Source organism: Meles meles, unplaced genomic scaffold, assembly GCF_922984935.1.
Source record: "Meles meles unplaced genomic scaffold, mMelMel3.1 paternal haplotype, whole genome shotgun sequence".
NCBI lineage: Eukaryota > Metazoa > Chordata > Mammalia > Carnivora > Mustelidae > Meles > Meles meles.
In genome coordinates this window covers 1,265,927-1,270,782 of record NW_025721608.1, presented here as the reverse complement: position 1 = coordinate 1,270,782, position 4,856 = coordinate 1,265,927, and positions in this window count along the sequence as shown.

Genomic DNA, 4,856 nt, shown 5'->3' with positions numbered 1-4,856 from the left:
GCTTCTTTGTACTCTAGATTTCCTCCCAGAGCCCAATGCTCTTAAATATGTACGGCCCTCGTTCCTCCCAGCATCTACCTGTGTTTGGGGAAAAGAAAACACAGTGAGGATTCCATGATCCTGTACGCCATTGGGCCAGCTCTTTGGTTTGGGGAGGACTTCAGGCAGTTAATTGGATGAATTCCCATTGAGTCCATGTCCCCCAACCTGAGTTAAGGAGGACACTTTGAATGATGCTGGAGCTTTTCGAGGCAGATCTCCGAAGTCCATTCTGATCAAGAGATAGAACATTCTTTTTCAAGGAGAAAGCTTTTCTGCTGAAGAAGGTGTTTTACACCATCGAGTTTGTAACTGAGGCTTTCCTGTGTAATCACCATTTTTGGGGTCCACTGTCCATAAGAGGTCGGACCCAGCATTCCTCCACGAGGGGAGACTGCTCCCCCCTTCCCCTGGGAGGTAAAATGCCATATTTTCATCCTCCATTGATGCAAGAAATCAAGGAAGGAAGATTTCTGTCTCTGAGAAAGAGAGGCGAGCTTACCTCAGAGAGAGTTGGGGCGCCTTCCTCTGTCCAGTCTCTAGGAAGGTCGTTGGACTGGCCCTCCACAGGGTCTAGGAGAACACAGAGGAGCTGTCGGGACATTTGGCTGCACTACTCAGGAATGACTCAGGGAGTTAACTCTGCTTGATGTGGATGCAGGGCCAGAGTGAATTGATGTGAAGAGTGACCAAGCAAGGCCTGACCTGCTGCTGGGCCAATGTCCTTGGTGGACATAGAAACACAGAGGAGGGGAGCAGGAGCAGGATGGAAAAGGGAAACAGGGCCTTGGCCTTCAAATGGCAGGGAGGGGTGATCAGTGGGAACTCATCAGCATCAATCTGGGAAACACTCAAGGCACATTGATTTACAGGGTGCAGTCCCCTGAGCCCTCCTGCCCACTTTGAAGCCAAGCCAGCTTTCCACTTCTTCACCTGGTTATGGGGCCTGTTCAGCTGTCTTCCCTGCATCTCTTCTGTGACCCTATCAGTCCTCTATTGCCTTGGAGTAGTGGGTTTTACAGTGATGGAATCTCAGTAATATTGATGGTTGTGTTTGTTAGTAAGTGTACATTCAGTGACACTGCTCACATTCCTGATGCTTTGTTGACGGCACTGCCATCTATGTGGAAAGCTCTGCCATCCTATCTCATGTAACCTCTGTACCCATGATGACATGACCAGCCCTCCCCCTTTCCTCCCGTACTTTCGACTTTCTGGGTCTACAAATGTCCCTACCAGCATAGAGGGAAACTGCTACTAGTGAAATCATAGGAAATTGTGTCTCAGCAGTTTTGAAATCTTTGGTTTTGTCTGTGTTACTGAGTGGAAGAATGTGTCGCCAATCAATGTAATGAGTCAATATCCAAGGTACCTTCCTCGGTGTCCCCAATGGGGTAGACCTGATCCTGGAGGAAGAACCAGACTTTCTTCTTAGGTGGCTGTGGAGGGGCCAGCGTGGTTGTGGGTGGCTCCAAATCCTCAGGGGGATGCTTCACACAGATTGCTGGGAGACACATAGAAATACAGCATCTTGTTGTCAGCAGACCATAGGGTGATTCGACATTCTTTACTTCTAGTCCAACTCTCTCCTCCCCCTACTCACCGGCTGCCCAGCAGGCATTCCTCCCTCCAGGTGGGACTTAGGAAGATGTTGCCATGTGCTGTGCTCCGAAATCCACCCCCCCACACACACCCACAGTTTCTGTGGGCAATGGCTTCTATTTAGCAGAGACATGACAGAAACACAGCAGAGCACCATGAGTACTCCTGATGGCCTGGGTTCACATCCCATTGAGCAGCCACACCTACCTGAGAGCATCCCCGGGAACACTCTGTGCCCAATTTCCCTGCCCTCCGGCCTAGACATTAGTGTGCTGTCATGGTGTCCCAAGTGACTGACTACAAGGAGCCCCTGGGACATAGGAAAGGACGGGATGCTTCCCATTTGCTCTGCAGGTGTTGAGGAATGGACTGCCTATGGACTCATCTAGACGGCTGACTGTGTGTGAATCCAGATATGGGACCTGGGATGGCTCCACCTCATGGGAGGATGAAAGCCCCTGCTTTATCCTTCATATGAGAACAACACTTTACAACCAGCAGAGAATCTGTGTCCCTTTCTCCTGTCCTCCTCAGAGCAGCACTGATGGGAGTGGAAACAGGCTGGAAGGCCTGTTTGACAGTGGAGGGCACTGAAATGTAGGGTGGTGAAGGGACCATCCAGAGTTGCCAACCTGATGTGTGAAGGATCTGGGACAGAAATTTTGTTGTTTCTCTGTGGATGGAGATCCCTGAACCCCTGATACCAACCCAGGACCCCTCAGAAAATGTCCTGAACCCCTGAACCAAGAGCTGCATTAACAATCTCAAATCCCATTGTGCCAGTGTTTCTGTAGGGGAGAGCGAGTGCCCTGCAGGAAGTGTCTGTGCCACAAGAACAGACTCAGTCCTCACTCACCTCTGTTTTGGGTCCTGGCATAAAATATGAGGTGGTTTCTTTCAAATGGAGCCCTAGAGAAGGAGCAGGAATGTGTAGCATTGGCCACATTCCCCCACCTCTTTGCAAGGTCAGCACAGTCACCCACGGCCTTCCTGAAGGCCAGTTGAACCCAACTGCTGCTGGTGTTCTGTTTGGCTCCCAAGCTTATTCAAACTCCAGGCCCTTCCACTCCCATCTGTCACACTGTGACCTTGCCAAGAATTCAATTGCCTTCAGCTGGCCAATCCTGAGGAGCAGTTCATGGTAAGAATTAACATGGATGTGGCCATCTGGGCTGGGGATTGTTGTTTTAAGGAAGGATATGTTTGATGCTGAATGCCCTACTTTTGATCTGAGGACTATTCTGAGGAGCCTGGATGGAAATGAGGTTACCCTGGCTGGAGTGAGTTCGTCCCTACTCTCTCATTCTTCCCCAACACCCCGTGTCTACTTGTAGGTCTCTTGATTCCCTTTGGAGACTGTAGGTTCAGGGGACAGTCTCCTGTCTCCCTCCATAGGCTGGGCCTTGAGAACCCAGCCCAACAGTATCTTTGAGACCGACAGTCCACTGTGTAGCTGCCAAGTGTTCTTCCCACCCACCCGGTGTCACAGTCCGTCCCCATCCACTCCCAGACATCATGCAGATGGCCCATGAAACCTTCCGTATCACCCATGAAAACAGCCCGATATCTTCCAGTGTCTGTCCTTCTAAAAACATCTGCATTTTGACTGCTGACTGCTCCTCTCTGATATTGTCATCTCCATTGAGAAGGTGACTGGCAATTCCTTCCTCTCAAATGTGTTGCCTGGGTCACTCCAAGATTCTCTTGATCCAGGGACAACAGAGTGGTGTGTGACCTGTGTGTGCTCAGTGTATGACTGGGTCTGAAATTGGCATTCTGAAATAGAACGGTTTTCTGAATGTAGAAGCTATTTAAGGAAGACAGATTCAGCAAGAAATCACACCGAAACAACACAGAAAATAACACAAGAAAAATGAAAGAACACAAGAAATAACACAGAAAAACTAACAAATACATGCATCGAACCAGGAGAAGAAATCAGAGGGTGGAAAGGAAAAGCTGAAGAGAAGAACCCAGTCTCTGTAAAAGTGAGGCAGCCAACTTGTGAAAAGAAAATTGAGAAAATCGATAGGCACATACCCATAGAACAGCAGTTGGGGTTTCCCATCGTGGGGACTTGACACCTGTTCACCAAACTGTCATGACCAGCATGGCAAATTGACCATGAACGTGAGGGTAAGAGGATGGTGAAAAGAAGAATTCTAGAGACAAAGAGAAGGGGGCAGGAGGGACATTGAGGATGATGTCCAACAGTGCCAACTTTATTCAGGGCAGCGAGGCATTATATAGCTAACAGAAATAGTTACAAAGAAGTATCTATTTTTAACTAATTATTAAAGAATTTGTTACATGCACATAAAACCCTCCAGACTTTCCCATTATCTATTTCCCAAGCTCTAGAAGCAGACCTTCCAAGGCCAGTGGTCTCTGTCTTCAGATAAGCCTTAACCAGCTGCACTGACTTCAAAGTGACTGAAGACATAGTTTACAATGGTGCAGTTTATGGCCCATGCAAGCACAACACAAACCCACAATGATTTATTGACCAGGCCTATTTTGCCCTCTCCAGATAAGCACCTGCAGTCAACCATGTCAGAGAGTCCAGGATCCATAGCTCAGGCCCTTTCTCAAGTGCTGCTCAACTCTTCCATCCATGAGGTTATTAACCCTTGGGCTTCTAGGAGGTGCAAGTTGGGGCCTGGTTTGGTCTCATGACTCCAGCCCAGTCCGCAGCTGCCTACACCAAACTTCAAGGGGTTCGGCTCACAGAGTGACAGTTGAAACGGAAGGATGGGTGTGTGTCATCTTGTCACCATGGCGATGGCTCATGACAGAACTCTCAGAATGAAGGCATCACTGCACACTGTGAGGTCATAGAGGGAAGTGGGTTGGGGAGGGGTAGATGGATGATGGGCATTGAAGAAGGCACTTGTGATCAGCTCTGAGTGGTGGAGAGAAGTGACGAATCCCTGAATTCTTCTTTTTTTTAAGATTTTTATTTATTTATTTGACAGACAGAGATTTCACGTAGGCAGAGAGGCAGGCAGAGAGAGAGAGAGGAGGAAGCAGGTGTTTCATTGTCTCTCTTTCAGTCCAGGAGGTGGTCCTGAGCAGGTCCTTGTGACAGAAGTCAAAAGTTCATGGTGCTCGGACATTTGAAACAGGAGAGGTGTCTCTGGTTTCCTTCCTGATTGTCCTTCACACTCTAGTTTCAGAGTGGCTCTCTTGGCAAAGCTTCATTAGTTATGAATCTT